Source organism: Lolium perenne, chromosome 3 (assembly GCF_019359855.2).
Source record: "Lolium perenne isolate Kyuss_39 chromosome 3, Kyuss_2.0, whole genome shotgun sequence".
Classification (NCBI taxonomy): domain Eukaryota; kingdom Viridiplantae; phylum Streptophyta; class Magnoliopsida; order Poales; family Poaceae; genus Lolium; species Lolium perenne.
In genome coordinates, this window is record NC_067246.2 from 303118259 (window position 1) to 303146067 (window position 27809).

Here is a 27809-nt window from a genome sequence, read left to right on the forward strand (position 1 = left end):
ATGGACTGACCAACATGTATAGCTTTGTTGCACGCCTAGTTCACTCACACTAAGGGTCATATAAATAAGACAAACACATAAGAAAATCAAAAATACCCATGGGATTGGAAGTTGTGTTATTGAAGCTTCCGTTGTATGAGTAGATGCTCGTGTCACAAAAGCTCGCCTTCTAATCGCTCCAACCCCTTGACCACCGTGCACCACATCAATTTGTTTTCATCGAAGGTAAAGTTTCTTGCTCTTGCTATGGCGTCGTATTCAGTGGCGGATACATAGAGTGGCTAGGGTGGTGCATGGACCACCTTGAAATTTCTACTTAGACTATATATATATATCATAGAATTTCTTTTAACACAAATATAATTAAATGAAAATATACACTATTGGATCACCCTGGTATTTTGTGTTGGATCTGCCACTGGTCGTATTGGGGTGCCGTTGGTGAAGAATTAATGAACCTTGTGGCATCGGAGATACAGAATGCCACTAAAATCAACCCCCTCATTTGATACCTCACTAAAGAGACCTAGATCGGGCATCGTGCCCTTTTAGTTCTCGATATGTCCCGTTTAACCTCCATTGGAGGCATCCCATCTGATTCTTTATCTGGAAGGATGACTGGCATTCTTAACAATGATGTTGGATTCACCCTTGACGACTACTACCTGTTCTAAGGGCTCTTCCTCTAGGTAAGAGCATATTGGTCATTATTGGTGTCAATGACTTCTTATAATCTCCAGGTTTGGAGGTCATCATCCGATGGCTTCACTACATAGCTGGTGGAGATTGTCATTGAGCTTGTCGATGATTTTGGATGAGTTGGCCAACAACGCAGATGACACATGTTGCCACCTCCGCGGTGGCTTGCCATTCCTAGATGGAGCCCAACTGCAAGTGGTAGTTCTTCCAATTAACTATATCCACGTGTTATAAGAACAAAATTTCTCTCCTATATTCTCAGGCCCTCAATCGTGGAGTCTCAAGTTCAAAATAATTATCCAAAAATAGAATAGATGTATCTATAGTGAGTGGTGTCATAGGTGCAGTATAATAAAAACATTTATTTATTATTTTATAAAATCCCAATACAAATTTGTGGATTGGAAATATTTTCTACTACTAAATTTTGTAGTTATATGTGCAAGTACCTCACATGGTTTTATGCTTTTGGTTAACTTTTTTTGTAGGGAATGTTCCCTTTTTTTTTTAGGGATGTAGGGAATGTTCCTCGTCTGTAGAGGGGACGATCACGGCGCGTACATGCCCTAAACGAGTTTTTTTGTTTTTGTTTGACAGATGTCCTAAACGAGTTGCTCAACACGCGCTGCTGACTCGGCTTTGTTTCTTCGTTCGCCAATCTTTGCGTGCTCGAGAAGACTCTTCCGTGCTGCGCCACACCCATGTCCCCACCCCCTCACTCTCTCCTCAGCCGTCGGATCCACATCCGTAGTCTACCCCAGCCGTCCGATCCCTCCCACTCCCACACCTCGAAACCTCCTCCACCTTTTCGAAACCACCTCCTTTGTTTCTCCTCCTCCTCTCCTCCCTTTGCTAGATCGCACCAAAACGGAAAAACTCCCCTTCCATACCGAAACCAAGCAAACGAGGACCGAACGGACTAGGCGAAGGATCCCCACACCCACCCACGGCTCCAGCCCCCTCTCGCGCGATCCGATCGGCGGTTCCGTCCGGGCGATCGGAGCAAATGCTGCGGGAATCGAGCCGCCGCCGCCGCTGCTGCTGATCGCGGTGAGCCACACTCGCTCCGATCCGCTCGATCGCCGCCGTTTCTGCGACTATTTCCCGGTAGATTTGACGGCCCGCGCGCCAATTTGAGCTCCGCGTGGTCGGGCGCCCGGGATTTTGCTCGATCGGTGCCTATTTCGCGCCTGATTTTTCTGATTTTAGTGCGGGGTGACGTCAGCAGAGGCGCAAGGGGAGGTAGCTGCGCAGGAGCCCGGTGTGGTGTTGGGGAAATTGGTGTCTAGTTTTCAGTCGGTCCGTTTGCTTGCTCGTCGTGTGGGGTCTGGGTGAGATGGTTGAGAGTCCGGTTCCGCTTAATCACGGGCTGGAATTCGTCTTCTGGCAGCTTCAGTCGACCATTTTTGTGGTGTTAGCTTACTGTGGGCTTGGTAGGGTTGCTGCGATCGTTTATGTCAGCGCATGTTGTGGTAGTTGTGGGTTGGGTTTTTGCTCCGTTTGCCTTAATTGGAGCTCTACGTTCTCCATGTAGTAAATACAGTGGGGAATGTTTGCTCAATCGCTGTAGTCGGGAGTCCAGTTGATGGTGGAAGTGTGGATTTCACAATAGGAACGATTGCACCACTCCGATGGATTTAGTTTCATGAATTTGTCCTTTTGAGGTTACCCCATGTATGAATTTATCCTTCTGAGGTTACCCCTTTATGAACTTTTGTAGGGACAATTTTCGTGTATGTAGGGTAATGACTTTAGCACAATGCATTTTGACTTAATACTGGACCTATTGTTGTAGGAACTGGCTAATGGGTTTGGATTTAACCTTACGATGAAGAACTAGATACTTCTCTTAAACTAGGAATCATACCTGAAACCAGTTGCTACCCTTTTAGTCAGTAACGGGGAGAACTAGCTGGATAAAATATTAGTGTCTTGTTTGATGGTGCTTTTCATACGGTGCTAGTCTGCAGCATGAAATGTGTCAAAACCAGTTGAACTACCTAAACTCTAGTTCATGAAATCTCGCCAGGTCAAAAGAGCGGGGTTATATGTCCTTTTATTTATGTATCACATATACAAACATGATGAAAATAATCACCTGAATTGGTTTGTTTTGTCAGTTTTAATCATCATGACAGACTTTCCTCTTTGTGACTTTGTTCGGTGTCACTATTAACGACTTACCTTTCATTTGTCCATGGACCACTTAATTATTGGTTGATTTGTTAGTTCTATATACTAGTTCGAAATTTATTCCATCTGATTATAGAATTTTACCCTGGCAGGCTTTGATTATAACGAACATTGGATGAAGTTTGTACTGATCTATGGAAGTGGGTACTCTACAAGATGTTCAGGAGATTAAGAATGAAGAGAATGACTTCGAAGAGAATGGCAGTTCCAGTCCCATGGTTTACCAGCTAGTTCGGGTATATTCTTACTTTCTTAGCTATATTACACCTTCAAAGGTACATAACTCATTGTGATGTTTCCAATTGCTTATAGCCCTTTGATGAACACTTATTTTTTCATTTTAAAAAGGTTGAAGGTGATGGAACGCTTGTTCCTCCTACAGAGGATGAAGTCTTGCAGATTGAACAGTTTCTTGATGAAAAGGTTGATCTGCCTTCTATTGAAGATGTAGGACACGTGGAGGATTTTTATACTAATGACTGCATTTTTCTGACAAAGCCTGACTATGAAGGTGCTGGCCGTATGTGTATTCAGTTTGAATTATTATTACTGTGCTATTTCATTTCCTTTTGGGAGTTCTTACTTCATTGAACAGTATTTGAGCTGTGATGTTGGAATACAGTTTAGCCATACAAAATTCTTGTTTCCTGCATTACATATTAATTCAACCCCCTTGACTACTTAAGTTGCTTACTGTTTATGGAACTTGTGCAGAGGGGTATTCCGAATTAGAGACTGCTGGTGAAATACATGCACTACAGTTTGATGCTAACCTAGAGGTATGTGTGTTGCTTTTGTACTGTGCATCATTAATATCCCATGATTCCAAGCTTTTCAGATTCGCTACTATACATTAGGTTTATTCTCTACAAGAAAATAAGTTCAGTGCTCATCTAAGAATCTTTTTGGTCAATGTTTGAAGCTAAATCTGACATGGTTATCATATGGGCTGCCCGGTTTCTACAAAATTCTCAAATTAGAGTTTGCCATGTTTGGAAAGCATGATTTTTTGTTTCCTATAAGATTCCTGCGTCCTGAACAGGCCTTGCCTGTGACGTCAGTATTAATACATTCATATGTATTACATCTTGTTTGAACCACCTTTAGAATTAGCATTATTCATTGTCATCTAGTCAGAATATCAGATCTGTGTTTCCTACTCAAGCAACGCCATCTTCGTTCACGCTTAAGCTTTCCTTCATATATATGCTATTCAGGTATAGCTAAGAGATTCTAGAACACGGCCAATAATTAACAGGGAGAAATGGGAGCACATATCAGAATTAAGCTAAGTAGTAGAAATAACATATAGGCAAGTTTTCATGCCTAAAGTTATCCCATGGTCCATTCAAAGATGTGGGAAGGTTTGAAGTGCAGTTATGTAAATGTTATTTTTGTTTTGGTGCTGCATATGAAGTGTCCTTGCATGTGGCTAGTAAGTGATTACACTGTTTGTTTTAATTAATTCTCTTCAGACTAATGAGTTACGGGCTATTGGCCGAACTTGGTGTCATATCATCTGCATGGTATCCATTAATGCTTGAGTGGGATTTTACAATTTGTTGTAATTACTAATTAGATCAAATCGCCAATTATCTACAAATCTTTCTTGTAGATACATTGTCCACGTTTTATTTATCTAAGTGAATGTGACATTAAGGGGATGCATATCGTTGCGCAGGAGGACAGGTTAGAATCGTTGGATGTCTCGCTTGACCTTCCCTCAAAGTGTACAGGTGGTCATGATTGCGGACAAGATAAATTGAACACGGAACAAGGGGATAACACCATTGTTCATCAGGACAACACTTCAACCGAGACTACAAAATCAACAGTATTAAATGACTCCTGCAGTGCTGAAAAAGAAAAGGCCGATGCCTGCTCAAGACCTGTAAATAACTCATCAACAGGACCATCTGTTTCTAGTTCAGTTCCTGACTTTTCCATTTTAAGAGGAGAAGTATGTTTGGATAATCTTACAATTAGAGAACTTCAGGAAGCATTTCGAGCTACATTTGGGCGCCAAACTAATGTCAAGGACAAGTTATGGCTCAAAAGACGGATTACAATGGGGTTGACCAATTCCTGCGATGTTCAAAGTTCTGGTTGTGTAGTTAAAGATTATAAAATTGTTCACAAGGATGCCAAACACGTGCTACCTGCCATTGAAGGAATACCGAAGGTTGAGGTTGAAGCCACTTCTTTGGTCAGGAACAAAGTATTGGTTACTAGAAGTGAGAGAGATACACCATCTTGCTCCTACTATCAGAGTGAGGACCAGCAGCGATCCTCCAAGAGGCTAAAAGGAGCATCAGCACAAAACAATGGATCACAAGGAACTTTGCAGGATGAGCAAGGCTCTGCTAAGAGACTTCGAAAGCCAACAAAAAGATACATTGAGGAGCTCTCAGATATCGAGACTGGTGACTTCACTGGGAAGCTTTCTTCACCAGGAATAATGCCTGTACATGATGAAGTGTTACTGAGACAACGCGTTACACCTTTCGAAGGATCAAAAAGGCCTGCACATGATGAAGCGTTGCTGAGACATCGGGTTACACCTTTCGAAGAAGTTGATTCATTGAGTATAACTTATCCTACTCGAAAAGATACTTTTGGAGGATTCAGTGTACATGTTCCTTATGTTTCGAGGATGAGAAGAGGGCGACCTCGAAGAAACCTCCTTTCATTCTTGGTAACAATCTACTTCTTCGTAATTTATTTTCACAGCTTTGCTTTCTGTCTGCGTTCTTCTTATTCTATTTACTAAAAAAAGATGCATATATTAAGTTACTACATTTTAGTAATGATGTTGCATGTTATTCTCTTTATTTGTCTACATTTATTTCTCAGAATAGTGAAATACTTAAACATAACTCATTGATATACATTTTGGCATGTAATTTTCATTATGCCCCAAGTAGGATAGAATTACTATGCACTTAGTTGCTACATGTCAGATTCTCACCTAAGAAACTTAGCTTGCGTGGAAGTATATTTCAAGAAATTGTATTCAGTACCTAATTGCTGACTATGTAACTGTTGTTGATTCATTATTTTCTTCATTTAATTCATTGCCTCATTTTGCTGCCTTGTCAATCCATTATGCCATTTTTTCAGACAAATGTGACAAATCTCTAAAATTCCATTATGCCATGCATTCATGCTGCCTCTTAAAGTACTTAGTATGTTGGTCCGATGGTCTCACTTTAATACACAATATATCTTTCCTTGTGGATGTCACAATAGACTGTGTCTGACATGTAGGTTAACATACAAATGTTACGAAATACCTTGCTTTGCTGTCAGGGGTGAAGCCAGCCTAGATTAACATTGGGGTCATCTTATTGCATTGGGGTCATTTTTTTACTAATGACAACATTTATCACTAATTTATTGAGGATTTTCATTGAACGATTGGGGTCAATTGACCACACTAATTGTACCTGGCTCCGCCTCTGTTTGCTGTATTATCTCCAGTGTGCTGTTAGAAGAATTTAGACCAATGAGTCAACTGGTCTAAATGGGGACAGCACAGTAGTCTAATTATACAAAGTTGATGCATGGCCAGTGTCCAGTTGAGCTATTAGTAAATTGCACATATGTTAACGTAGTGATTTGGATGTATCACCATATGTCACTAAGTGTGCTATATTTGTTAGACCAATGAGTCAACTGGTCTAAATGGGAAAAGCACAGCACAGTAGCCTAATTACACAAAGTTGATGCATTGCCAGTGTCCAGCTGAGCTATTAGTAAATTGCAGCATATGTTAACATAGTGTTTTGGATGTCTCACCAGATGTCACTAAGTGTGCTCTCTTTGTTATACCTTCAATAACAGGATGATGATTCTTCAGTGGAGGGTACTGAGGTTCAGATGGCAGTTGAGGTGACGTTGGGAAAAGATGGGGAACAGAAGAACCATGCAAACAAAGCCATGGAAGTTTCACTAATGGTATTCTTATATCGCTCTGATCATGTAGGACCACGTAGTGAAAATATAAACTTAAGAAACTCATAACTAACTAGAAATATATTCTGAAACACGTATTACTTAAAAATTCAGACATGGTTGCTGAGCTACAATTGTGACTTGTGTCTACCATGCAATGAAATATCTCCTGTTGTCCCTCTTGTTGCTAGACAAATGCTGAGAAGAAAGGAGGGCTTATTGAAACAACTGATGATGATGATGAGGTTCATGCCGTACAAGCAAACGATGTTTGCAGAAGTGATGCCAAGCCGAAAACACAGCAGTGTTTGAAGCGGAAGCATCATCGAGCATGGACATTGTCCGAGGTTCAGAAACTGGTCGATGGCGTGGCTCGGTTCGGGGTTGGCAAATGGTCTGAGATTAGAAGACTATCCTTCGCTTCATATTCTTACCGTACCTCTGTGGATCTCAAGGTGGGTTTGCTCGCGCAATTCCTCGCTTATTCCTTATGATTTGGTTTTCTAATTGATCACGGTGCCCTTGTTTAGGATAAATGGCGTAATCTGATCAGAGCCAGCCAGACGCAGCTTTTCCCGGAAAAAGATGTAATATCTTCCTCCCTTCCAACTTTTTGCATTTTCACCATTTTCTCTGATTGGCTCAGTTATGCTCATCTTGTCATTTTTTGCTCCTCGATTACTCACTTTATTCACTCTTCAATCATGCTGAGCAGGGTGTCTGTCCCCGGAAAATCAATCCTTCGATCATACCAATACCACCAGACATTTTGTTACGAGTGAAAGAACTAGCTGAGCTGCAGCCACCATCAGGCAACCTGGCAACACCGATCAAGTTCTCAGGGCAGGGCAGCAAGGTTGCACAGGGGAAAGGATTGGGGTTCCTGTGATCCACGTACTAAGCTGCAAGTAGATGGAAACTGCCGAGCTAGGTGTACGCTTGTGGACGATGAACACTACCTTTTGTTGCGACAAAGTTGTGGTCGCGTTCTCTGCGTGCAATGTAAATAATCTCTACGCCTGCAATGCAATACATTTTCACCTGGTTTCTCTGCAGCATGTAGTTAGATGTGCATGGAGCTTTGCCATATGTTCCAAGTTGGATAGTCAGGTGAATGTTTAGTGCCTAGCGATGCTGTGCATATGATGTACAAGTAAGATATGCATACGATGATACAAGTAAGATATGAATATGATGATACAAGTAAGTAACCTATGGCCAAGAAGAAAAAAGGGGCAGTGTATAGGTGAACTTGAAGCTGGAAAGAGAGATACAAGACTGGACGTACTCCGGTCGTATCCTGGAACACTGGAGCATGGTCTCTGCAAAACGAGGTTCCTTCTCTCTGTTGCACCGAGCAACCAAGTGACTCTTGATGTTCCTTCTTTCTATACCTGTAGTCACGCTCTGTGGAAGATATATGGAAGCTATAACCGAGGTTATATCATCATGCTAATGGGCGAGCTGAGTGCTCGGCCCAGGTCACTCATGACAAGGCCCATAGAACCGTAGGCCCTTACACAATACACTGGATCATAGAAGGCCGTGAGACGGTACACTTGATGGGCTATCCCAGTCCAACATCGCAACGCTGGGCTGCGTGTGTGCACCTGGTGAGACCAACAGCCGCGCGCAATGTGCCGTCACCTGCGCCCGTCGGCTCAATAAAACCCAACCCACGAAGCGCCCCGAAGGATCTACCCATCTTAATTAGGGCAGGAGGAACCGGACCTGCGCTGAGGAAAGGAGAGGAACCGGAGGATCTGCTCGTGCGACTCTTCTCCGGTGCCCTGGTATGGACCTTCTAGCTTTGGCCGATTTTTGATCCTGCACTTACTTTGTTTTCTCTCTCTTTCTCTCTATTTGAAGGTGTTCTCTATAGATCTGGTTTGCCTTGGGTCATGCTTTTGTATTTACATTAAAACTTGGGAATTTCTTTATACATTTGAAACAGATCTATGATTTCTATAATCACTTTGTTAGGTTTATGATTTGTGACATATCAAAAGTCCAAACTTATGGAGAAGATTGAGCAATCCACATATACTTAATTATTCTCTTAGACAAGGACTAAACTTAATTGAATTGTGAAACCATGAGAGTTGAACCCAATATCTTACTCTCATACCATATTGAGTTTCATACACAATAGAACCAAAGGTCCTAGCCCTAACTAATGGATAGGATTAGACAATTGATGTATACTTATCGATCACAAACTAAGATTTTGTTCCAGATTTCATAAGGATACCAACACTCCTCTCTAAATCAAATCTATTATTTTCCGCATTTAGATGATATGGACCCACCCCTTAAGTGTAAGGTTAATATGACACATTCACAAGTCCTTCAGGGGATGCTACATCATGTAATAGAGGCCCAACCCTCCTCCCATGTCGCTCTAATATATTTTAAGTTGTTATGAGAGGTTGCCCCTAGAACCATTATATTATTTTTGTGTAGTAATTGCTTAAAATTGGAGGAAGGAAAGCAACCAATTGTGCCTATGTTCTAAACAACCTCTTTACTTTCAAAACACGTATACAAGGAAGAAGTTTTCACTAGAAGAGTGAAGTTGATCACCCTTCCTTATTCACACTGAATTGCCTTTGTTTGAGTAGACTATTGAGTGGTTTCCCGTTTCCTGCTTGAATTTGATATCATTGGCACATTGGTCTTATTAATTGCCTCACTTGGCCCCATGTTGTGGATACGATCATGCTAGTGTATTGTGTGTGATTGTCAAGCCATTCTGGTACTCGGAAGATGAAAATCGGCGTTAGCAAGATTGCCAACCCGAAATCTAGCTTTTGTTCTTTCGACATACAAGTTGATTTTGGTTGAGGAAAAGAAGGTTGTTCAATTGAAAGGAACAAACAACTTGTTGTGAGTTCTATAATTTGTTAATGATAAAATTACCTTGGATATGGCCACAGCATGTACTACGGGGGTAGCATTTGAGAGGTGTGGATCAAGGGTGACGTAGTCATCTACGGATCGAGATTGCGCAGGTACAAGGGTTTACCCAGGTTCAGCCCCTCTAGAGAGTAAAATGCCTACTTCCCGTTGCTTTGTATTACTTGGATAGTTACAATGGGGTCCTCCAAGTCAGCAATTGTGACTCGCAAGGTGGTATGAAGGTGGAAAATCGTCCGTCTAGGGTTCCATGCTGGGGGTTCATATTTTTAAACAGAAGGCACGAATGCCCAGCTTTGAATTAATAATATAATAAAGCCATACGGTCGATGATACAAGGATGCTGCAAGCAGCTTACAACACCACGCACACCCCAAGCATAAAAAAGATAAGAATCAAGCCCAGCTTGAGGTCGACGAAGACCACCATGCTCGAAGCCTAGCCGAAAGCTGACGGCAGCATAGGAACGGCCAGACGCCATTGAAGCCAGCACCAAGTGAGCATCTTCCAGTGACTTAGGTAGAGCACCAACCTCCTTTCTCGCCGAAGAGGGTCCCTACCCTCTCGCCCTAGATCGAGGGCGCCGAACCGTCAAACGAGGAGCTGCTCACCCTTGAACAAGGAGGTTGTACCGACCCGAAGAACAACACAGAGGGATGCATCACAAGGCCCTTCTCGCAGCGACGAGCATACCACAGCCGCCACCAGCACGAACAGGGACCAACCGAGACAGAGGGAAAGCTAGAGGCAGACACAGCTCACGAAGGATGTAGGGGAGCCAAGCGCAGACGACCAACACCTCCAGCAACAACACCCCAGCCACTGAACCCCCCACGCCTGGCTACACTCACCGGCAGCCAGCGCCCCCAGCTGGCGCCTCCAAGGAGGGTAAGACGCCCATGGCGCCGCCGCCGTCCAATTCGAAGGATTTTGAGCATTCGCCCGGAACGGAGGTGGGGGTGGGGGGTTTGGGACCTCGGTAGCGCCTCCAGGAAGGTGAGCGGCGCCAAAGGCGTCGCCGCCGCTGTGGTCAAAGACCAAGAGCGCCAAGGATGCCAAAAGATGAGACCTGCGGGGAGGAGAGAGCCAAAAACCGAGGGAACTGACCTTCTAGATCTGGTGCGAGGCGGCCGCAGCCGCCAGTGCAAAGCCTGCACCCATCAAAGAAATGCCGTCCGCACGGCCAGATCTCTGGGCCACCGCACCCGTGGAGGACGCCTGACAAGGGATTAACTTATCAATGCCTACAGATTGTAGACTAGGGTTTAGTTGGAAGTAGAGGGCAAGTAGATCTCGAAGGTTTCAGCCGAAAAGTACTCGACGAATAAGAAACTAGGGTTCTGTTGACAATGGATTCGAACCTTTCTTTGTCCCTCGACTCCCCCTTATATAGGAGGCGGAGCCGAGGGTTTCGTGTTACACAAGATTATATATTCCGGGAGACTCTCTGAGTTCAACCCGTAAATTTACACATCTCTATATTTCCTAATACAACTCTATCGTTCCTTAATACTAATTGGGCTTCTGAGCTTCATATTCTTCGACTTGTGGGCCTTCCGTAAACCCCGGGTACCATCTTCGGCAGGCCCATTGGGGATGCCTATGTCAACGCCGCCTCACCTCACGAGGATGCCGCCTCGCCGCCCGAAGCCTCCACGCCAAGCGCAGAGGGGTAGAGCCCCCACCTAGGAAGGAAGGCCGCCACCACCAGACGCCTCCCACACCTCCGGCCGTGCCAGAGATCGGCCCTCGGCCGAGGAGACGCCCGATGACCCCACCTAGGCTACAGCGAACCCGGCGCAGAGATGCTCCAGCTAGGAACCGCGCGGGGGGCCAGGAGCTCAGATCCCCGCCGCCCCCTTCACCGGCGTCGTGGCCTTAGGCCGGCGACGTCTCTGGGGGCGACGAGGGGAAGGGGGCGGAGGGGAGGGGCAGCGGCGGCGGGCTAGGGCTCGCCTCATTGGTCGCCTGGGGGCGACGCGAGGAGAGCGAAACAGTCCATCCTGCCGGGGGTTTATATGAGCACCCGTGGTTAGGGTTTACAAAAATTACAACGAGTCGGTTGGCGACTCGTGGGAGTAATGCGCCATATAGCTACTCTCATGGGCTTCCTCCAAATCCAGTCGGCCCAGGCGATTCGAGTGAATGTCCTAGCCTTGTCGTCCAGACAAATATCCCCATCACTTTCCCATGAACAACCATGGTAATTGCATAAATGGTAACTTGATGAGGAGTCACTTGATGAGGAGTCTCACATTTGTTTTTAATCTTTTAAACGATGTGTGACTAGCTTTCTGCATCAACTTCCTCAATCTTCTTATGAGTGACCATGGTTTTCTTCTTTGTGGATGATGCACACTTTGTCAAGCCGAGCGCAAGTAAGTTATAGTATATGTGGTTGCTTAGATCTTTTCCAGTTTGGACTTTTGGTTGCATTGACTAGTGCATAAACTTGACATGGTACGTGAGCAGAGGTCTTAGGTTTAAGTCTCAGCTTTCACAATTTAATAAACATTGATTTGCCTCCTTTCTATCCACGTATAGGAGTCATACATGAGAATTCTATATTCAATTGGTGTAGGCCTCACCAATTCATACATGAGAGAGGGTGTACGATATATGCGTATTGCCTAGCTCTTTCAATGAGTTCGGACATTTGGTTGCGTTAACTACTACATGAAACTTGACAAATTCCATGTGAACTTTGTTAAGCTTACTATATTCCTTATGGATGCACATTCTCGTGTGTCATCAAACTTTATCGATCCAATATTTGTCAGCTGAGCTTGAGCCCGAAAACAAGCTCATAGGCAAACTTATCTCTTAAGCTGCTAGTAGTATTAGGTTAAACCAACCACTTGGTTGTGCTCTGTTCTCTATCATTGAATGAACAAAGCGGATGCCCATACCTATGTGTCTAGGAATCATCTTTAAGTTGAGTAATCTTATACAAGATCGCGAAAGAATTGAGCTATCTAAAGATGACATAAATCTTGCCTTGATTCCTTTCACATGTTGGTTTCACTGAATGTTGTGGACATGTCTGACCAATTATTAGTAAGATCTTTTGCCAAGGAATCCAATTTACAGAAGAAGTCAAAAGGGCACAACGAGGCATTTTCATACTAGATTGAATCAACATTAACAAATCTACTCCAAGACTCTTCATGGTTCATTGCAAAAGAAGAGTCTCGTTAGTCCCTAACTCCATGGATTTGTCTTTGGTATCAAGACCTTGTTATTTGCGCCTTGGGACATGAGGCTATGAAATGGTTGAAAGCAGGCATGTCATTAAATAGAGTAAATCCAGTAGCCTTAAGTCTAATAGTAAAAAGGGGTTTCTTTCAACCTAGTGGTCCATCGGTGGTACGTGGAGAAAAGTTGCCCCAAGGAAGGGACTAAGCCAATTTGTTCAAGGGTATCTCAAGTGGAGTACCAAAGGGAAGGAAAACCTCTTGAGAAATCGTAGCCATCTTAGGTCATCAACATGTGTATACAAGTAGAAGTATTGCTTGGTATTGTGGTACTAGCCAAGGACAATTTTGAAGGGTATGAGGGGTTTCAAGCATTATGGAGTGGTTGTAAATTGATTACATTGGTGCGTTGTGACAAGATGCACTTTTGTTCAACTAATTTGTACACGACAGGGTAGCACTTAGTGATCTCCTATTTGGACATCTCCTAGTTTGGGTGGTGGCATTCTAATTTGTGTTGGTACAACGTATTTAGGGCCCTTCACTCAATTTGGATTTCAAAATGCCATCAAATTTCCATGGGACCACATCCACCATCTCCATGTACCTCGCTCCAAGGGGAAACTTTTCATACTTGTACTATAACATGTTTGCACTTAATTTGTACCATCTTCTAGACCACTCATCGTCACACCAGCTAATCCCTATTATGTTTTGTATTCTACCATTTGCAGTACCAAAATCATTGAGAATGTCAAGAGACTCTTATGAGAAAAATGTATTTGGAGTTGATCCCATGGAGCACTACAAACATATTATCTCTGAGTTGTTACTCAAGAAAGAAGACACTTCCTCTACCGGAGTTGTGGCCCAAAATAATGTTAAAGCGAGTCAAGAGTCTCTTCCATTATTCTCAGAAGAAATTAGGGGCCTTTCCGAATGCGACATGGAGATATTAAAGCATGTTCTTCATGACGTTTTTACAAACCTCAATGATGATGTTGATGAGGTACAATCTTGAATACTTGCTCCTACCCATTATGTATTCATAACTTCTTGGATGAGGCGCTTTTGCATATGCTCCCGATTTTTGAAATGACTTCTAAAGATAATTTAGAATTTCAAATAATATCAGACAAATAATTGACGTGTACGTCTCAACATACTATGTGCTCATAAAGTCGTCTCACGAAAAGCCGACATTTTGTATGTCGTGTGCAAAAATCACAAAATTCGGTGCTTAAAAACACTTTTCACGATACATTTCTCTTATCTTTTTTACACAGGACACAAAAAATGTTAATTTTCCGCAAAACTTAACGTGCACACATTATTGTCGACATATATGCGCCAAATTTTTGTTCATATTTTTTTGACATCTTAAAATGTTTTTCTCGCGTAGCAGGCGCATATGCTTCCAAGTTTAAAAGTGGATTTCCGTAACTTCTTAAAATTACATTGAACAAATTGCGTGAGGCAGATCGAGGCCTCCCGGGTCGCACGGAAAGGCGACTCCAGAGGCGATTAGATCTAGCCAGAAAAAGCTCCGTCCAAGGATTCTCCACGCCGCTGTCGCCGTTGGCTCTGCCACGGCGGCGGCGGCAGCCTGCCTTCGCCGTCCTCTTCAGGCCCTTGGGCACTTGAGTTCTCGCGCGGCGCGCAGCAGGGACCTTGAAGGCAAGTACTTTTGGCGGATCGAGAGGCTGCATGACTTGGCGGCGCACCATGCCGAAATTGGTTGTGCGCATGCAGCGAGGAGCAGTTCTCTGGAGGGATCGAGGCAGCGTCGCCGGGAGATGTCGCGGCCAGGAATTAGACGAGGTTGGCCATCTGTTGGATCCCACGCCGTCATCCTGGTCGACTGCATTAAGGACCCAAGTCAGACGTTGAAGCAACGTCTGAAGGTGTCCTGGCACCTGGCGTCACATGTTTGCCTTGGTGATTGGAAGCAGTCTAAACTGTTGCCGCATGTTGCCATCAAGATCCGGGAGGTCGGGGTGAAGCTGCTAGATCGGCCTTTGAGCTCTTGGCGGCGCCCATGACGTAAACCGATGATGTGCTGGACGGCGGCAAGTTGGTGCTTCTCAGCAGCACCTAGGTGGGCATGTTTCCGGCGGGTCGCGTCGGGCTGCTCGTTCGGCCTGAATAAAAGTGGTGGTCCTTGGAAGGACCTACCGGAGGCCTGAACTCGTGATCTGGCCGGAGTGTTGAGTTCCGGAAGACTCCGCCGATGAATGTAACAGTGCTTTTGCCTGGAGTTTGTTGGATCGGAGGTATTCGGTCGTGCGCACCCATGTTTTTATTCCGACCGATTGGTTCTGGAGGGAGCGGCGCGAAGCTCTTTTTCTTTGATTGACATCAAGTGACTATGGATCCATGATGAAAGTCGGAAGAAGAGAATTTCATGAAGGCCAGAGGGGAGGACTAGCTAAGGGAGGTTCAAGTCTTTGCGATGTTGAGGGACTTGCTTGGTGTTTCGGGCTTCACAGCAGCGGTATGAAAGTGGGGGCGACAACACAGGTGAAGTGCAGAGTCCTACCTTTCAGGGTGAAAACCCAAGGTCTGGCCTTAATTGGTTGTGCCTGGCAATGTCCTTGGTGGAGGCATTTGTTTTGAGAGCGGGGACTAGTCTGTAATTCAGGTGTTATCTTGGCTGTGGATGTATTGCTGTTGTTAGGTCCGAGATACTGTAACGGGACTTTTATTTCTTAGTTTTATTTTCTTATTTTTGGCTGTGTGCATCCATGGTGCCATTAGGGTGGTGCGTTGTTGCAGAGGCTGGGTATAATTGGTATCTTCTTGATATTAATATATTCCCTTTATCGAAAAAAAGATACTGTACTGAGTTTTGTTCAAAAAGTCCACGCAAACACCAGATGAATTAGTCTATCTTTATCGTAAATGGCCATACATAGAGATGGAGTTAGGAACGGATATAATGTTTTGTAGTTTGGAGTAGAGACCTTCCTTTGGGAACATGTTTATTGGGTTATAAGCTAAACGAAGAAAGTCATACAAAATACATTATCATGCCTAGGTTGTGAGGGTTCTTATCAATTTGATTCACTTGGGGTGAAAATGCGTCTGTTCTCCTACAATTATATTGTAGGCTCTAATGAGCAATTAGGTTATGATACTCTTCCATGTGTCTTTGGTACAAAATGACATGGGGAAAGGGCATGTCAAGTGAATCTCGCTCTTGGTGTAGGCCTCCCTTGAGAGTCAACTTGCAATCAGCAAAGCATGCCGTGTCCTTGGTAACTGTGTAAGCATGTCATGCGAAGGCTCTTGACCACTGGATGGTCTTGGCGCACACTATCTTAGTTGTGCCTATTGGTATTGTGAGTGAAACCAACCAAGCTTATTGTATTTCTCTTTGTGATTTATAGTATATGCATGTTTATGAAACAAACCAATTCTTTTGGGTAGTGTTACATGCTATTAGTGATCTAAGGCTCTGTTTGGCATTATGGGGCATTGTGATAACCTTATTTGCCTAACCACCTTGTACACAATTTGCTGTTTTTAACTTTTTGTAACCAAAATTTGCCTTTTTTCCACCTACTTTCATAAATATCAGATAATAAGTTCAGAACAACATAGTTCATCAACCACAAACTGATCCTAAATTACATTGAACAATCAATAAACTATTACCTCACCTTTAAGGGTCTCTTTGGCTCAAAGTACAATTTTGGAGGATTTCATTTGTTACAATTTTTCCTATAGAACTTGTTTGTTTTTCTGGGATTGGAAATTATAGGATTTTTTTCTCCCACGGTCTAGTTTGCATGCACTTGGAAAGGAAAATTTCTGCTAAGTCCACTAGTGGAAACTTGCATCTGTTCAGAAACACATATGTTTTCTTTGGTGCAACCAACAAACATCTAATATCCAATGACATCGCGTTTTATAAATGCTATATACAAACCAAAGAGGCCCTTAGCTTTTATAAGGTGAACAATCCTACAAAAGGCTACTATCTAAATTAAGAGAAATATCTAATATGTACATATGCTTGCGGTGAGAAAATAAGCATCGGATTTGACATTCTCCACTGCGGTGACGCATGGAAATACTTTGACAATATATTACATTTACCAAATACTCTCATCTTTTGAGAGTCTCCAATGCATGTTTTGACTTTGATTTCACTTATAATATACCTACAAAATTAGTAAAAGGACATATGACATAGACAAACACAATGGTATTGTTCTTACATGCCCACTGCATATATCAGGGGTCCAGATTGTGTACTTATGTGCCTTATACTTTGGAATTGAGTAAGTACTTCATATTCGATGCGTTATTATTCATCTTATTTCTTCTTTCCTTTTGACGTGAATATATTAGTAATAATCATAAATGATAAATGTACCACTTGAATTTATCATCCATGCAGTATGTTTCCACAATCCATGTCATTTGGCATCCTTGTAACTTTACAAAGATGGCTAAAAGTTTACCTATAGAGCTATACTGCTATATGCTAGTACTTTGTGTGCGCTGGATTAAAAAAAGTGACAACATGTGCACCTAGAAAGGTTAGTGATTTGGTATCTTGTCTCTGAACCCCTACACCCAAAACAAGTAATTATAAGCTCTAATAGTTGTATCATCTAAGCATGGACACCTAGCTGTATGAGCTGTGATGTTAGCTGTGACATGTCGACTCAAGACCAAGCTAGTCGAGGCTCAAGAGAATCCTGGAGACTCAGGCTCATGTCTTCTTGGACTTCCCAGGAAGGACTAGTCTTTTTCTGTTAGTACGGAGCACACAATAAAGGACACGCAGTAATCGTCAATAGCCCTGACTAGTTTCTCTAATTCTTATAAGTGCTCAATCTAGCTGTCTATATAGACTTCTGAAGTTACAGTACCGTAGTCACTAATTTAAGATTCTTTGATATTGCTTAGGCATAACTGTTGATATTAGTGATTTTATCTAATATGTAAATTTGACCGCAGATATTCTGTTACATTTTAGCAATATCCGAATTTAGGTCTGAGAAGTTGCTATCAAGCCATGCAAGGGGATCATGTGAAGAAGAGATTGCCCCACCGAGTGCAAAACGGAAAACACTGACTATTTCTGAACGGGGTGCTTGTGAAGAATTACATGGTCATATTAGTTCAGATATCTTTGAACAGGTGAAGAAGCTATATTTATACCGAACTTTCATGCTTGATTTACTACTTTTTCCCTTCGCATGTAACCCATTTTGTTCAGCCAATCCAACACCAATCTGTAAAAACAATGGTATATTATGGAAAATGCTCTCATCCAAGCTACCTTTTAAAGAACCATACGCCCTGCTAACGCAGAGCATGGACACAACTTTGTTGCCCTATTTTTGTTAGGGAAACCATAATAATTCTGATAAAAAAAGAAAAAAAATTAGGTGATCTTTTTTATTTGGCAGTCTTCCATGCTGAATCATGTGAGAATGATGTCAAGTTAGGCTATACACCAAACCTACGGTTCCACTATAAGAACATTTTCAGAATTTTTAAGGCATTGATAGGTGAGGTTTTTTCTTCTGGCAGTTCACAAGAGATATCCGGTTGATAGAAGAAAGTGGTGAAACACGTCCAGAGGCTTTGCAAAAGTTTTCTGATGGATTGCTGCGAAAGGTATTTAACATGGCATTAGGCTATGGAATCTTCTTCGACAAATAATATCTTAAACAGTTCTTACATGAGTTCTACTTCCAAGGATTCAAGTGAGACCTTTTTTCAGCTTAGTAAAATGGCGCAAGGTGTTGATGATTTACTGAACACAGTGGCATGCAACTGCAGGTAGTGTTGCTGTCTCAATTGAGTGATATGCTGATCTATGTTGACTGTCAAGATTGTGTACATTCTAAGATATTGAGCAATTTATTGAATTGTTGCATATTAACAGATCTATGACCACTGCTGAGAAGATTGAACTCGGTAATCGCATCCACAAGCTCCCAGAGAAGGCACTTGATCACATGGTGGAGGTAGTTAAAATGAGGAAACCTGAAATCTGGGGTTCTGATAAAGTATCATTCAACTTAGGAAGACTGGTATGCTCCTTATATGTACACTCCTACTAGTGAACTTACCATGCAAACTATTCATGTGGTTTGGGGTTTGCTGTAATGCCAACCACGAGGCTGTCATAGAAATTGTTTTGGATTTTGATACTCCTATTAATCTACACAAGGCGAGAGTCTGTCACGAAAAATGGGAGAGTACTACATGCTATGTTGGATGCATACTTCAAACAGCAAGCATGTTTTGCATTAGCTTTTCAATTACCTTTACTTATTTGCAGAAGCTTTATGTCTCACATTGTCTCCATTTGATTAACTGTGTTACATCACTATATTCAGCTTGGCCTCACTTACTTTCATTTGGTTAGGATGATGCAACTTTGTGGAGACTATACTACTATGTGGAAACTGTGCTGAAAGCAAAACAAGATCTGACTATCACCCCTCCACAGGTGTTCAATCGACAGTAACTGTCGGTCTAATATGTTGTCCAGGTTTTACTAGATGTAGTTATTAGGAGAATTCAGTGTAGGTGGTAGTGCTTGGAGAAACATATTAGGTTCGTTTGCTGCCAATGTAACATCTACCTATATGTATAGGGATAGCTCTTGCATTGATAGATGGTGCACTAACCACTAACTCACTAGGGCACTGCTGGCAATTTTGTTTTAGTATGCCACATAGTGCAAAATCAATCCTGGTTATCTACTTTAGATATTGCACTCCACTGCAAGGTGTTTCTGCTTTCTCCTTTCTGCATATTTGCTCTTATTCAATGTTTCTGCAAAAGTTCCAGCAATGGAGGTCTTTCTAGCGGACGAAAGATATCTCGTCGACTTTGCCACGCCTGGTGTCTTTTCCTAGGTTTGGTCCTTCTCTGCCAGATGATTTGAATAGCTCAGGCCTGAGGAGCGCGCGTAGCGCGTTGGCAAAGCCCAGCAGTGGCTGGCTGCCCGCTCGTGAGTTCGACTCCCCGGGAGCGAATTTACCGAGTGTCTCACCTGCACAGTGTCTAGTGTTGGCGCTGTAGCAAATTTCTGGAGGGCCCTATGGGCTGCATATATGCAGAAGACTGAGCCCATAAATCAGTCTAGCCCAGTTCAAGCTTCGGAGCCAATTTCCACCGTGGTTCGACACTGGTATTGTGGTGTGCCCACCACCGCAGGGATTTCCCAGAAGATCTAGGCTCGCGGAGGCTCATGTCTTAGTATAGGTTTGGTTAGGTCTAGCTTGCGCACGAGTGGCGTGTGTGTGGTGTTGTGTGTGTGTGAGGAGTGTGTAGTGCGTGAGTTCAGATACTACAAGATGTACTAAGACCAGGAAAATCTCAAAAAAAAAAAAAAAAAAAAAAAAAATAGCTCAGGCCTAAGAATTGGCAAGGATTGAAGGGAAAGTTTCCTGGAGGAGTGGCCAGCGCTTGAGTGCTGCATTGCATCAACTAAATCTCCTCCATTTGCAGATTAGTGGAGACGTTAAACTTCTCATAATGTTGTTCCTTTATTTTCCCTTGTCCCGTCTCTCTCGCTAGAAAGGCGTGTGACATGCTTTGCAGTAAGACAATCGAATATATGATATGAGAGGAACGGAACGTCTTAATGGTGTTGCTTTTGTACTAGCATATTCTAGTGCTCTAATAGGGAGTCCCTGTTATGACTGAATATAAGAGCATCCCCACTCGTTGGCGCTCCCCACGCCCAAATCCGGCGAAATTTTCGTCCAGATTGGATCAATTTTTGGCATGGGGGGCAGTATATGTCCAGTCGTGTGCTCCCTAAGCGGCGTTTCTCGGGGAAAAAGAGGATGGCTCGGGGAGTCCGGACGAAAGAGGAGACACGTGGGCGTGGGCGGTTGGTTTTGCTCCATCCGGAGTCCCCGAGCGCTCCCCGGGGGGCGGGGATGGCGTGGGATCGCCGGATGAATTTAGGCCCAAATCCGGACGAAATCGAGGAACCGGGGGCGCGACTGGACCGGATTTCGCCGTCCGGATGTAAAAAACGGCTCGTGGGGGACTTCTCGGGGAGACGAGTGGAGATGCTCTAAGGAAACCTACTCTTGCTTTGAGCGTAGAAGATACAATCAGAATTGAATGGGCAACGAAATGATGGTGGTACATGCGTTTGTACCGTACGATGATTCCGTGATTATAGTTGAAACGTGTGAACCAGAGATTACCAAGAGTACCGGCTACAGATGTGGAAATGCACCTGAATTCTATAAGCCTATCATGTATTGCCAAAGTGCTGCCTATCTCGTCCTCGTATGGTCTCATATGCCGCCATCATATTTTCTAGTTATCTTCTGCACACCTGTAAGAGATTCGTGTGTGTGTATATTACAGTATGACATAGGTTGGAAATATTCAGAAATGATTGCAACTGTATTTTTCAGGAAGCAAAAAGTAAATCCCAAATCGAATACAAAAAAAGACAGCTTCTAGCAATGCGGTGTGTTGGTTCACGTAAAGGTGGAGCTGGCAGAGATGGTGGGCTCATGTCTAAGAGCATATCTAGCAGAGCCCGTAAAAATGTGAACCGAAAACCTGGAGTTCAGTGCACCGAACTCGTGTTTACGGATCGTAAAATGGCTAGCGCAGAACAGAGCTCGCAAACCAAACTGAAAAACGGAATATTCTGTTTTTCAGTTTTGGTTTTGGTTTACGGACTCTGTTCTGCGTCAGCGGATTCCGAATCCGTAAAGGTAGAATTTTTCATAGAATTTATATGCAACACATACAATAATCGATCATAATTAATCAAATAATCATCCAAATTATTAGAACACATGAACAATAGTCTGAACCAAATTATTACAACAGTTTTGGAAAAATTGAACAAATGAAAAATGTCTCAATCAAATTACAACAACTCTCGCAAAATTGGACAAATGAATAAATGTCTCAAGAGTGATACATGTGACAAACAAATGAATGGAATGATAGGATCAAAGGCGACGGCCATGTCGCTGCCAGTGGTGCATCTTCAGATCATAGACGAGCTGGACATGGGTGCTGGCATTCTCAATCTGCCGATAAGTTTCAAGGAAAGCTTCAATGCGATCCGGATTGCGTTGGAGTTCCACTCGGGTACCAACATTGTCATAGAAGCAGGGCAAGCTCAATTCTCTTTCATCCTCGATAATCATGTTGTGAAGAATCACACAACATGTCATGATGTTGACAAGGGTTTTCTTGTCCCAAAATTGGGCTGGGCCACGAACAATGGTAAATCTTGCTTGCAAAACACCAAAAGCTCTCTCAATATCCTTGCGAGATGCTTCTTGAGCTTTGGCAAATTCAGCTTCTATTTTATCTTGGGAATCCTTGATAGACTTAACAAAAGTTGCACAATCCGGATAGATGCCATCGGCTAGGTAATATCCCATTGTGCACTCATTGTTCATGACCTTGTAGTTGCAAGTGGGTGCTTCCCCATTTGCTAATTTGGCAAACAAAGAGACCTTTGCAGCATGTTGATGTCATTGAGTGTCCCTGGCAAACCAAAAAAAAAAAATATGCCAAATCCACAAATCTTATGATGCAGCGGCCTCAAGTACAATGGTTGCATCTTTGCTCTTGCCACACTACTGTCCATGCCATGCCTTTGGACAATTCTTCCATGTCCAATGCATACAATCAAGGCTACCAAGCATGCCTGACCAACCTCTTTTCTCATTTATCTCCATCAATCGTTTGGTGTCATCCTCATTGGGAGCTTGGAGATAGGTTGGCCCAAAAAACTTGATAATCAGGCGAGCAAACCTGCGCACCGACTCCGATGTAGTACCTTCGTTAATTGAAAGATACTCGTCGGTGTAATCCGCAGGGATGCCATACGCAATGAACCTCATGGCAGCAGAGATTTTTTGGAACGCGCTGAAACCCATCACCACGGCGTCATTCCTATGTTGCTTGAAGTAATTCGAATTGGCTTCACGGGCCTTGATGATTCAGACGAACAAGCTACGCTGCATGCGATACCTCCTACGGAATAGATGGGGCGGATAGGTAGGTACCTCGGTGAAGTAGTCCTCCATCAGCTGCTCGTGGCCGAGGAGGCGATTCTGCTGGATGTGGTTCCATCCGAACACGGACCCGCGCCTTCGATTCAGCAGCTTCGCGCGGTCCTTGATAACGCGTGAAGCACACGTCCGTTGGGAACCCCAAGAGGAAGGTGTGATGTGTACAGCAGCAAGTTTTCCCTCAGTAAGAAACCAATGTTATCGAACCAGTAGGAGATGAAGGCCACGTGAAGGTTGTTGGTGAAGGAGTGTAGTGCGGTGCAACACCAGGGATTCCGGCGCCAACGTGGAACCTGCACAACACAATCAAAATACTTTGCCCCAACTTAACAGTGAGGTTGTCAATCTCACCGGCCTGCTGTAAACAAAGGATTAAACGTATGGTGTGGAGTATGATGTTTGTTTGCAAAGAACAGCAGAGAACAATGATCGCAGTAGATTGTATTTCAGATGTAAAAGAATGGACCGGGGTCCACAATTCACTAGTGGTGTCTCTCCAATAAGATAAATAGCATGTTGGGTGAACAAATTACAGTTGGGCAATTGACAAATAGAGAGAGCATAGCAATGCACATACATATCATGATGACTAATATGATATTTACTTAGGGCATTACGACAAAGAATATAGACCGCTATCCAGCATGCATCTATGCCTAAAAAGTCCACCTTCGGGTTAGCATCCGCACCCCTTCCAGTATTAAGTTGCAAACAACAGACAATTGCATTAAGTACTGTGCGTAATATAAACAATACAAATATCCTTAGACAAAGCATTGTTGTTTTATCCCTAGTGGCAACAGCACATCCATAACCTTAGAACTTTCTGTCACTGTCCCAGATTCAATGGAGGCATGAACCCACTATCGAGCATAAATACTCCCTCTTGGAGTCACAAGTATCAACTTGGTCAGAGCCTCCCCTAGCAACGGAGAGCATGCAAGATCATAAACAACACATATATGATAGATCAATAATCAACTTGACATAGTATTCCATATTCATCGGATCCCAACAAACACAACATGTAGCATTACAAATAGATGATCTTGATCATGATAGGTAGCTCACAAGATCTAAACATGATAGCACAAGAGGAGAAGACAACCATCTAGCTACTGCTATGGACCCATAGTCCAAGGATGAACTACTCACACATCAGTCCGGAGGCGGGCATGGTGATGTAGAGTCCTCCGGGTGATGATTCCCCTCTCCGACAAGGTGCTGGAGGCGATCTCCTGAATCCCCCGAGATGGGATTGGCGGCGGCGGCGTCTTTGGAACTTTTCTCGTATCGTGGCTCTCGGTCATAGGGTTTTCGCGACGGAGAGAATATATAGGCGAAGGGGCAGAGTTGGGGGACGCTCGAGGGGCCCACCCCATAGGGTGGCGCCCCCCCCCCCTCTTGGCCGCGCCGCCAGGTGGTGTGGGGCCCCCTCGGCTCCTCTCCGTCTCTCCTTCGGTGTTCTGGAAGGCTCCATGGAAAATAAGACCGTGGGCTTTTGTTTCGTCCAATTCTGAGAATATTTCCTGTGTAGGATTTCTGAAACCAAAAACAGCAGAAAACTGGAACTGGCGCTTCAGCATCTTGTTAATAGGTTAGTGCCGGAAAATGCATAGAAATGATATAAATTGTATATAAAACATGCGAGTATTGTCATAAAACTAGCATGGACCATAAGAAATTATAGATACGTTTGAGACGTATCAAGCATCCCCAAGCTTAGTTCATACTCGCCCTCGAGTAGGTAAACGATAACAAGGATAATTTCTGAAGTGACATGCTACTATCATAATCTTGATCAATACTATTGTAAAGCATATGAGATGAATGAAGTGATTCAAAGTAATGGTAAAGATAATGACTAAACAACTGAATCATATAGCAAAGACTTTTCATGAACAGTACTTTCAAGACAAGCATCAATAAGTCTTGCATAAAAATTAACTCATAAAGCAATAAATTCTTAATAGAAGGTTTTGAAGCAATACAAAGGAAGATATAAGTTTCAGCGGTTGCTTTCAACTTCAACATGTATATCTCGTGGATAATTGTCAACACAAAGTAATATGATGAGTGCAAATAAGCAAGTATGTAGGAATCAATGCACACAGTTGACACAAGTGTTTGCTTCTAAGATGGAAAGAAGTAGGTAAACCGACTCAACATAAAGTAAAAGAAAGGCCCGTCGCAGAGGGAAGAAGGGATTACTTATGTGCTAGAGCTTTTTATTTTGAAAACATGGAAATAATTTGGTCAACGGTAGTAATAATTCATATGTGTTATGCATAAAACATCCTATAAGTTGCAAGCCTCATGCATCGAATACCAATAGTGCTCACACCTGGTCCTAATTAGCTCGGATTTCCATGGATTACCATTGCATTACATATGTTTCAACCAAGTGTCACAAAGGGGTACCTCTATGCCGCCTGTACAAAGGTCCAAGGAGATAGATCGCATTTGATTTCTCGTTTTTGATGAATCTCAACTTGAGGACATCCATACCGGGACAACATAGAAAATAGATAATGGACTCCTCTTTAATGCTTAAGCATTCAACAACAGATAATATTCTCATAAGAGATTGAGGATTAATGTCCAAACTAAAACTTCCACCATGATACATGGCTTTGGTTAGCGGCCCAATGTTCTTCTCTAACAATATGCATACTCAAACCATTTAATCATGGCAAATCACCCTTACTTCAGACAAGACGAACATGCATAGCAGCTCACATGATATTCAACAAAAGTGCAACAGTTGATGGCGTCCCCAGAAACATGGTTACCGCTCAACAAGCAACTTATAAGAAATAAGATACATAAGCGACATATTCATTACCGCAATAGTTTTTAAGCTACTTCCCCATGAGCTATATATTGCAAAGACAAGGAATGAAATTTTAAAGGTAGCACGCAAGCAATTTACTTAGACTGGCAGAGAAATACCACATAGTAGGTAGTTATGGTGGACACAAATGGCATAGGTTTTGACTCAAGGTTTTGGATGCACGAGAAGCATTCCCTCTCAGTACAAGGATTTGGCTAGCAAGGTTGTTTGAAGCAAACACAAGTATGAACCGGTACAACAAAACTTACATAAGAACATATTGCAAGCATTATAAGACTCTACACTGTCTTCCTTGTTGTTCAAACACTTTTACCAGAAAATATCTAAACTTTAGAGAGACCAATCATGCAAACCAAATTTCAATAAGCTCTACAGTAATTCTCCACTAATAGGTTCAAACTACATGATGCAAGAGCTTAAACATGATCTATTTGAGAGCTCAAAACAATTGCCAAGTATCAAATTCTTCAAGACCATATACCAATTACCACATGAAGCATTTTCTGTTTCCAACCAAATAGCAATGAACGAAGCGGTTTTCAACCTTCGCCATGAACATTAAAAGTAAAGCTAAGAACACCAGTGTTCATATGAACAAGCGGAGCGTGTCTCTCTCCCACACAAGGAATGCGAGGATCCGATTTTATTCAAACACAAACAAAAATAAAAACATACAGACGCTCCAAGTAAAGCACATAAGATGTGACGGAATAAAAATATAGTTTCACTAGAGGTGACCTGATAAGTTGTCGATAAATAAGGGGATGCCTTGGGCATCCCCAAGCTTAGATGCTTGAGTCTTCTTGAAACATGCAGGGATGAACCACGGGGGCATCCCCAATCTTAGACTTTTCACTCTTCTTGATCATATTATATCATCCTCCTCTCTTGATCCTTGAAAACTTCCTCCACACCAAACTCAAAACAATCTCATTAGAAGGTTAGTGCATAATCTAAAATTCACATGTTCAGAGATGACACAATCATTCCCAACACTTATGTACATTACCCAAAGCTACTGAAAGTTAATGGAGCAAAGAAATCCATTCAAACACAGTAAAAGAGGCAATGTGAAATAAAAGGCAGAATCTGTCAAAACAGAACAGTCCGTAAATACGAATTTTTTCGAGGCACTTAATATGCTCAGATGAAGAAGCTCAAATTGAATGAAAGTTGCGTACATATCTGAGGATTACTCATGATTTGTCGCAGATTTTTATGAGTTTCCTACAGAGATATCTGCTCAAATTCGTGACAGCTAGAAATCTGTTTCTGCGCAGTAATCCAAATCTAGTATCAACCTTACTATCAAAGACTTTACTTGGCACAACAATGCAATAAAATAAAGATAAGGAGAGGTTGCTACAGTAGTAACAACTTCCAAGACACAAATATAAAACAAAAATTGCAGAAGTAAAATAATGGGTTGTCTCCCATAAGCGCTTTTCTTTAACGCCTTTCAGCTAGGCGCAGAAAGTGTGAATCAAGTATTATCAAAAGATGAAACATCAACAGAGGAGTTTGGAGTTTTCTCAACTATGCATTGTATCTTATCTATGTACGAAACTCCTCTTTCGTTACTCTTAGGCTTACTATCCTCCTCAAACAAATTTTCAGGAACAATCCAAGCAAAATTCTTTTCTAGTGCCTTATGCATTCCTAAGAGCTTACAAGGTATTGGTACTTTAATCCCCCTCACAATTGACTTTATTAGTGTACTTTAGTCTATCTTTTTCCATCTTTTCAAGGGTATTTGCAAAATTGATATAAAAGCCAAGCCTCTTATGCTTAATAAAGACTTTCCTAGCTTCTCTAGCTACATCACCAAATTCTCTAAGAAGGGTTTCTAAAACAAAATCTCTCTTTTCTCCTACTTCCATATCAGAGAGTGTAAGAAACATATGTTGCATTATAGGGTTAAGATTAACAAATCTAGCTTCCAACATGTGTACTAAA

At 42.7% G+C, this 27809-nt stretch overlaps 1 pseudogene; it reads left to right on the forward strand.

Moving 5' to 3' along the window:
* Window positions 1-1529: 1529 nt before the first annotated feature.
* On the forward strand, window positions 1530-19988 carry LOC127345275 (uncharacterized; annotated as a pseudogene).
* Window positions 19989-27809: the final 7821 nt, after the last annotated feature.